The 9523-nt window shown below is 56.3% G+C and overlaps 1 pseudogene; it reads left to right on the forward strand.

Moving 5' to 3' along the window:
- The first annotated feature begins 7573 nt into the window (after positions 1–7573).
- LOC107182583 lies at positions 7574–7958 on the forward strand (annotated as a pseudogene).
- The last annotated feature ends 1565 nt before the right edge of the window (positions 7959–9523 follow it).

Genomic DNA, 9523 nt, shown 5'->3' on the forward strand with positions numbered 1-9523 from the left:
TTAATCTGTGTGGTATCGATTCATTTAATGGACACATCCCGCCGTGGGAATACCAGCGGGCCTTTCAAACGATCGATAGTCCATCCAGGGAATGTGGCTCCAGAATCAGGACCGGGAACCACCTGGCTCTGCCCGTCTCAGCCCCGCCCACCCCGCTGCCTGTTCAAGGACACACCGGCTCCCAGCCCTTCAGAGCCTGTAATAACTCAGATCCCCCAACAGCGGGGCAGGGCGGGCCCTGAGGCAGGGGTGGGGCAGGAGCAGAGGTGCCCAGCCAGCCTGCCTGCGTGGCTGGGTGACACCCCCTGAGCCCTGACACTCTGTGGTCGGGCCCAGCCTCCCTTCCCCAGCCAGCAGGTTGGGGAGAAACGGAATTAAAACCACGGGGAGTGGAGCCGGTCCCCAGAGGCCTGAGTCCCACGTGGGACCCTCGGCCGGTGGGTGGTAGGTGGGCCGGGTCCTGCGCCCTGCCTGCCCCATGGGGACCCCACTGAAGACCTGAGCTCCACAACTGAACAGGAAATGAGCTTGAAACGCTGGCTTCTGTTCAATTTAGATGGAAGGTCACATGTGCTGCTAACATGGACATCAGTGTCCTGGGGACCAGGAGCCAGTCTAGTGACCACTCCCTTCACAGCAGGAGGAGGAGTCCGCATGGGGTCCCCACAGAGGCTCCCCGGCCTGGTAGGGTCCCCCGGCCTAGGAGGGCTCCCCTGGGCCTAGAAGGACTCCCTGGCCTAGGAGGGACCCGGGGCCTGGGAGGGCTCCCTGACCGGGAGGGCTTGCAGGTGCCCGAGGTCCTGGCTCTCGCCTCCACAGTGAGAACCCTCCCTCCCCTGCTTGGCTTTCCGAGGACAGGACGGCCTTCTGTTTGGTGGCTGCTATGCACTGAGACTTCCCTAACTGCCCTCGCAGGCGGTCACTCTGGGCAGAGGTCTGGGAATCGCCGCAGGGAACACTCCCGCGGAAGTGGGAGCCGAGGCTCCTGCAGGGTCCCCCACTCCTGAAGCTGCGTCCCACAGAGCCCGGGGGCTGTGCTATTGGCTCACCTGGGGTGGGTGTAGGGCAAAAGGCAGGGCCCGAGGGCGGTGAGTTCAGCCCCAGACAGAGGCCACAGGCTGGGTGCTGTGCTGCCCATGGGCAGGGCAGAGAGAAAAGGCAGGGGGGGGGTGCTTATAAAACCAGGGATGCCACCTCCCACAGCCCTTGCCCAGGACACCTCTGCGAAGGCCGCTTTCATCTCCCTGACCCTCCCCCACCCACAGGAGACTGTGATGTGGCCACACCCAGGGGACGGGGCCCCCAGGCTCCAGACCCCCAGCGCAGCCCACCCTGGGAGAAGTGCATCGTTCAGCCCTCTCTTCCTTTGCTGTGCTTCTCCCCGTTCCTGGTGTGGACAGGGGAAGGGGGTCGCCCCCAAACCTGCAGGCCATTGAGGAGTCCGGGGACAGGGACCCTGTGCGCCTGGACGGGGCGGAGGCAGCGGGAGCCTTGGGGGAGATCCCCTCCAGTGACTCAGGCTCTGCGTCTTCCCTCCCACTTAATGGAGGTCACAGACAGTGCTTCACCGTCACCATGGAAACGGCAGCTGGTCACCGCTGTGCTGACCTGCCTGCGCCCCTGGAAGCCCAGCTGTGAAGGGGTGCCCATAGGGGCCCCCGGGTGGCCTGGCGGCTGGCGGTGAAGAGCCGAGCTGGCAGCGGCTGCCCAGGGCTGCTCCTCCTGGGGCAGTATGGGAAACGCTGACTCAGGCGCCTCCTGTGTGAGCACCAGCCCCTCTCCTCACAGCGGCCCTGGGCAGGGGGTGGGGAGGGCCAGGGCAGCGGCCCAGGAGCAGTGGCCCTTCCCGGCAGGTGGCTGGCAGGTCGGGGTCTGGGCCTGCAGCAGCAGCCGCCCCTGGACCTGACGCAGACACCACCCTGGCCCACATCCTGGCACTCGGAGAACTGCAGCTCCGAGGATCAGAGTGTGGGGGACACGCCACCGTCAGCCGCTCTGCCAGCCTTCCCAGAGGAGCAGGGGCGGCTGGAGCCAGGGGAGTTCGAGGGCAGGCGGGGGCCGGGCGGCAGAGCTACGTGGAGAAAACCTCGTCCCAGCCCCATGGCTCCCCTTCCCACCAGGACTTCTCCCCTCGCATCAGGTGCCAGGAGGACGCAAATGGTTGTCTTTATTGCCATGGCTGCTACCCATGCTCTTAGCCAGAGAGTCTTGTTTTATATGGAAGTTTATATCCGACCCCCCTGGGCGTGAGCAGATGGAGCAGGGGACCTCCCTGCAGGGGGCAAGGCCGGGCAGGGGTGGGGGACCCAGAGCCGCCTGCCCAAGTCCAGTGTTTGGAGGATAAAATGACCAACTTCCCTCGAATTACTCCACCTCTGGTCTATGGTCTTCACACGTGTTAGGCAAGACCACCCTCCGAGACAGGGAGCTCACTACCAGGCAGGCCAGCCCCTCTGTGTGACCAGGTCCGATCCTGTGGCTTGAGGACGTTGCCTCACGTTTGTGAATCTTGCCTTGTTCATCTGCAAAACAGAATAGGGCTGAGACCGACTCATGGGCCCTGAGGAAAGAGGTGAGGTCGTTGGAAAGTCCTCAGTACGTGGCCCGGTGCAGGAAGGGCACGCAGGACAGGAGAGTGGTGGGCACAGCCGCTGCTGCCACTCCGGCTCTCACTGTGGCACTGAGAGCCGCGTGGCTGGGAGCACCCAGGGTGAACAGACGGGATTCCTCACGCGCAGAGTGTCAGAGCCATCAGCCGAGACCTCCTTCACGCCCCACACGGGACGCAAGACGGGCCGCATCTCGGATCCCGCAGCTTCCTTCTGTCCGCCTCCCTCTTCGGGCCCACGTGTCCTCCTTCCTCAGGACCCTGCTCTGTCACAGTCCCTCATCGCCGCCCCGACAGCTACTCAGTGAGCACCTGCTCCAGTCCTCCCAGCAGCCATGCGCTCTCCACCCCGCACCCACTTCCCACCACTGTCCTGCCGCCGCCCCAGAGCCTGGGGTGAGTCTGGGCTTCCCACGGGCCCTGGGCGGGCGGGCGCCTGGGCGGCCTCAGGGTGAGGAAGGCTGTGCAGGGGGAGGGTTCTCAGCGTGTGAAGAGATGGGCTGGCGCCTGGCTGGCATGGCTCAGTGGTTGAGTGTTGACCTATGGACCAGAGAAGGTCACAGTTCGATTCCCAGTCAGGGCACAAGCCTGGGTTATGGGCTCGATCCCCAGTGAGGAGCGTGCAGGAGGCAGCCAATCAGTGATTCTCTCTCACCATTGATGTTTCTATCTCTCTCTCCCTCTCCCTTCCTCTCTGAAATCAATAAAAAATATATTTTAAAGAAGACAGATAGGCTGGGGAGAGAGCACAGAGCCAAGGGGCGAGGATGTAGAGATGAGCCCCAGAAACGCTGGTGCTCAAGGGCCTCATAGAGGAGGTGGGCACCCAGGGGTCTGTGAAGGAGGTGAAGCAGGAGTCGAGCATCCTGGGAGACAAGAGCTCTGAGGAAAGCTCTGCTTTTTCTGCTAGGAAAGCGCTCCACGGCATTTCAAGGGCAGGGTCATGGTTTACATTGGCAGCAGCAATTACTGAGTCATGATGAGCAGAAGCCGCATGGAATATACAGAGAGGAAGTGGGCACCACGTGTGTCTACTCAATGAAAAAGTGAACTTTGGAGAGCTAATGTCACTCCTACCTTATGCAGGTTGTATCTTCCAGTCCCTAGTATATAACTTGATATATGTAGGTTCTATATAAACATTGTACGGTGAATGATTGGGTGAGTGGATGGATGGTTACTTTGTTGGTTGTATTGTTTGGTGTATGAGTGGATGGATGATGGATGGGTGGAAGGGTGGATGGTGGATGGATGATGGAGGGATGGGTGGATGGATGGATGGATGGATGGATGATGAATGGATGGTGGATGGATGGATGGACGGATGGATGATGAATGGATGGTGGATGGATGGATGGACGGATGGATGATGAATGGATGGTGGATGGATGGATGGACGGATGGATGATGAATGGATGGTGGATGGATGGATGGACGGATGGATGATGAATGGATGGTGGATGGATGGATGGACGGATGGATGATGAATGGATGGTGGATGGATGGATGGACGGATGGATGATGAATGGATGGTGGATGGATGGATGGACGGATGGATGATGAATGGATGGTGGATGGATGGATGGACGGATGGATGATGAATGGATGGTGGATGGATGGATGGACGGATGGATGATGAATGGATGGTGGATGGATGGATGGACGGATGGATGATGAATGGATGGTGGATGGATGGATGGACGGATGGATGATGAATGGATGGTGGATGGATGGATGGACGGATGGATGATGAATGGATGGTGGATGGATGGATGGACGGATGGATGATGAATGGATGGTGGATGGATGGATGGACGGATGGATGATGAATGGATGGTGGATGGATGGATGGACGGATGGATGATGAATGGATGGTGGATGGATGGATGGACGGATGGATGATGAATGGATGGTGGATGGATGGATGGACGGATGGATGATGAATGGATGGTGGATGGATGGATGGACGGATGGATGATGAATGGATGGTGGATGGATGGATGGACGGATGGATGATGAATGGATGGTGGATGGATGGATGGATGATGGATGGATGGTGGATGGATGGTAGATGGAAGGATGGATGGATGGTGGATTGGTGGATGGATGATGGATGGTGGATGGATGATGGATAGATGGATGGATGGTGCATAGATGGTAGATTGTTGGATGTATGATGGATGGGTGGATGGTGGATGCATGGATGATGGTTGGTGGATAGATGGGTGGATGGTAGATGGATGATGGATGGATGTGTGGATGTATGGATGGGTGGATGGATGTGTGGATAGATGGATGATGGATGGATAGATGGGTGCATGGATGGTAGGTTGTTGGATGGATGATGGATGGTGATGGGTGGATGGTGGATGGATGGATGATAGACGGATGGTGGGTGGATGGATGTGTGGATGTGTGCATGTATGGATGGGTGGATGGATGAAGAAAATTGTGTGTGCACAGGTACCCCTTAAATTTCTAAGGGTGGCTAGTGAGATGAGTGGTCAATATTGAGCACACACACTACAGGTGAAGAACTGGGTAGAGATGAATAAAATCCAAGCTTTCAGTTTATCCCAGAATTCACCAGCCTATTCAGTGAAGTCTTGTTTCGTGGAATTTAAGTTTCCTGGATCCTGAGCAGTCACACCCTCCCTGTGTGTGCACCAGGCAGGCTCTCAGCTGCTCTCTCTTCAGCCCCAGCCACGCCTGCAGCCCAGACCCCTCAGCCACCTGCTCCCTGGGCCTCCCCATCAGGCCAAGGCCACCGCCAGGCTTCGTCCGCAGCGCGGAGAGTTGAGGACATTTTATCGGGAGCTGCCCCAGCATGTGGCCTGATTCCCTACCCACTCCCCCCACCACCACCACCTCCCACACAGCCTCCTCTCCATCACAATCAAAATAGGTCAGGGCTGGCGTGGGTTTGCCCTCCTTGCCTGGAGCGTCTCTCTCTTGCCTCGAGATATCCTCATTCTCTGCTTCTGCCCACCAGTCCCAGCTTGGTCCCAACAATGAGCATCACACCCAAACCATTTCCATCTGTGGGGGCACAAGCGGAATCCACACACTTGGCGGTGACCCCTTCGTCAGTCCCCCCACGGAGGCTGGAGAGGGTGTGGCCTGCAGCACGAAAGGGACAATGTCCCCTGTGGTTCCCACCGTGCAGGCCTCGCTCCCAGGTCTACTGTAAAGCAGTTTCTCTCCATACGCAACCCCGTCTGGTCCGCAGTCACTGTCTGCCAGGGCCCATGGCAGTGCCCTCAGGCCCCAGCTCGGCTCACCCCTTCTGCACCCCAGCCCAACCCACTTCCTCCCGGGGCCTGCGCCTCTGCCCTGGGAACTGGGCCGCTCACCCAGCACTTTCCACTCCACCAGACCCTGCCCTGTGAGGCCCAGGGAAAGGCTGAGCCTGTCTGATGATTCCTGACCTGAATATGGTGCCTAAAGCCATTTGTTTGTTTAAAAATAGTCATTGCTATTCGTGAGAGGGTCTGTTGGCTACAAAGACAGACTGCCCGGGACGGGGCCGGGAAGACAGCCTGCGCTGTGAGGGGCGCTGTCCTTGCCGCCATCGCCTTCACCGCGTAGCACAGAGATGGAGCCCGCAGAGGGAAGCGGGTGCAGAGCAGGACCAGGCACCACTCCGAGCCCGGCCCGGCCAGCTTTCCCGCCTCTGCTCTCTGATTCCTCATCTTGTAAAATGACGCGGTGGCTGAATTCTTTCCAGAGACTCTTCCCTCGGACGTGGCATGATGTGACGGCCGCCACCATCCCTTCCAAGCACAAGTGCTAGGCTGTCTTCAGATACCAGGAGTCCCGTGTTGATTGGGCTGTGGGTCCCCCAGCAGCGACACCCTCAGGAGCACCCAGGTCAGCACCTCGTGCGTGTGGAGGTGTGCAGACACCTGACCCTCTCGCCTCCTTCCATCCAAACAACGACATGAAGGAGCAAAGACGGTGCCACCCATCCTGTGAGTAGGAAAACGGAGGCAGAGAAACGGAGTGGCCTCCCCGAGGTCTCTGTGGGGAGCCACCCTCGCTGTAAGTCACCCCACAGTCCTTTCTGCGGGGACGTATTCATCAGACAGGCTCAGCCTTTCCCTGAGCCGCACGGGGCAGGCGTCTGGTTGAGTGGAAAGTGCTGGGTGAGCGGCCCAGTTCCCAGGGCAGAGGTGCAGGCCCCCAGGAGGAAGTGGGTCGGGCTGGGGTGCAGGAGAGGGGTGAGCTGAGAAGGAGGGTCAGCAGGTCTCCAGGGCTGGGGCCTGAGGGCACCACCGCACCGACCCTGCTGACCTGGGGCCATGGCACCCACTCCCTGCGACCCACAGCCTCGGGCTCGGAGCTGTCAGCACGCCCAGGGGAGAGGCCTGGCCCTTGTTAGTCATTCTGAGATGTGACCCTAAGCCGTTCGCTCCACCTTGCTTATTGCTGCTTCCCAGGCCTTCAAAGGTCCCCGTCCCCAACCGAGGCCGGGAGAGGCCAGAGAAAGATTCATCCTCTGCCCGTGCCTGCCCATCTTGTGACCCGCAGCCAGGACCAAGGAGGGTCCTGAAAAAAGGGAAGTGACAAGTCACCCTGACATTTCACAGGTGTTATCCTCGGTGCAAAAAGACAATGGGCTCAGTAAAGACGGAAGTTGGCCTTTGTCAGGGAAGATACTGGCTTAGGACATGCCCCCCCCACCATAGACTGCTCTTCAATTTAAAAAGTTTAATATCAATGGAAGAATATACCATGCTCATGGATTGGAAGAATCAACATCATTAAAATGTCCATAGTACCCAAAGCAATCTACAGGTTCAATGCAATCACCATTAAAATACCAACAGCATACTTCAAAGACCTAGAACAAACGCTCCAAAAATTCATCTGGAATGGAAAAAAAAGGCCCTGAATAGCTGCAGCATTCCTGAAAAAGAAGAACAAAGCTGGAGGGATCCACCACGGTGTCGTGCTGTGGGAAGAGGGATGGATTTGTAAACTGCGGAGCGAGATCCTGCTTACCCGAGGCCGCTGTGGTGTGGAGACCCCGGGAGAAGTGCCGTCACCATGTCTGACCAAGAGGCAGAACCTTCACTGAGGACTTGGGAGATCAGAAGGAAGGAGAATTCCTTAAACTCAGAGTCATCGGGCAGAACAGCAGTGAGATTCGCTAAGAAGTGAAAATGACAACACATCTCAAGAAACTCAACGAATCACGCTAAGGCGGGGAGCTCCGAGGAACTCGCTCAGGCTTCTCTTGGAGGTCCGAGAGCTGCAGATCATCATGCTCCAAGAGAACGGGATGGAAGAGGAAGATGTGAGTGACGTTTAGCAGGAACAAACAGGGGTCATTCAGTGGTTTAGATAATCTTTTTATTTTATTTTATTTTTCCTCAATCCTTTTTTTATTTTTAAAAATAGTTCTTTTGTAATGTGGTGTTAAAATGGAATTGAAAACTGACCCTCCCCTCTCTTTAAAACATCGGGTAATTTGAATTCTAGTGCCCATTATTCATTACTAGAGGCCTGGTGCATGAAATTCATGCACAGTGGGGGAGGTCCCTCAGCCTGGCCTGCACCCTCTCCAACCCAGGACCCCTCTTAGGATGTCCAACTGCATCTCACCATCCAGGACTGCTGGCTCCTAACCGCTTGCCTGCCTGCCTGCCTGCCTGATCACCACTAACCACCTCTGCCTGCTTGCCTAATCACCCCTAACTGCTCCCCTACTGGCTGGATCTCCCCTAACTGCTCCCCAGCTGGCCTGATCACCCCTAACCGCCTCTACCTCGCCCTGCACCCAGGACCCAGGATTCCCTCCTCTGGCCAATTGCAGGCACCTGGGACCCAGGCTTCCCTCCCTCTGGCTGGCCACAGGCACCCAGGACTGGGGCCGGCTTCACCTGGGCCAGCTACAGCCGTGGGGACTGTGGGTGGGCAGCTTCACCAGGCCACAGCCACAGGCACCCTGGACCGTGGGGCAGGCGGCTTGTCCCTCTCTTGGCTACAGCCTGGCTGGTCCCCATTCCTCTCTCGTGAGCTCATTTGTGCCTGGCTGGTCCCCAATCCTCTCTCCCCAGTGTTGAGTGCCTGAGCCATTACAGCATTAGGCATGAGGGCATGACGACCATTTGCATATTAGCTCTTTATTATATAGGATTGTTTGTTTCCATTGTGCTGAGTTTTGGTGATCAAGCCTCTGCCTCCTTCAGACTGCCCTCTCCTTTTGAAATATCACGTGTGTGTACAGGGAGGCCACCTTTTTCAGGACTCTGCATTTTCAGGCTTCTGATAAACAAGGTCAACCAATGCAAGTGTTCATAATGACTTCTAATCGCCCTGGAGTTCTAGCGTGTGATTGCTTCACTCCTGGACCATGACTTTCAGTGGGAGGTGGAAGTTTTTCAGAGAACTGAACTGTGGAAAAATGACCTTTTCTCAGCTTGAAGCTACTTTTAAAATCTGAAGGTCTGGACCAAAAGAAAGAGGAATATCAGTTTGGAGTCAAGATGACAGATGAGGTGAGAGTAAAGACTAACTCCAAAGATGGCTTCACTGAAGAGAAAGCACTTTAAGAGTAAAGGAAAAATCTTGTCAGAAGATCCCAGAGAAGTTTTAATTCTCATTAGCAGTTAATAAAGTTATTCATGAGAAAAAAGGAGGGGTCACAATACCAGATATCACGCTAAATTACAAAGCCACTGTTCTCAAAACTGGTATTGGCACAAGAACAGACATGTAAACCAATGGAACAGAACAGAGGACCTAGAGATCGACCCAAGCCATTACGCTCAATTAATATTTGACAAAGGAGGCAAGAGCATACAATGGAGTCAAGACCATCTCTTCAATAAATGGTGTTAGGAAAATTGGACAGATACTTGCAAAAAATGAAACTAGACCACCAACTCACACCATACACCAAAAACAAAC

Source organism: Myotis davidii, unplaced genomic scaffold (genome assembly GCF_000327345.1).
Source record: "Myotis davidii unplaced genomic scaffold, ASM32734v1 scaffold1395, whole genome shotgun sequence".
NCBI lineage: Eukaryota > Metazoa > Chordata > Mammalia > Chiroptera > Vespertilionidae > Myotis > Myotis davidii.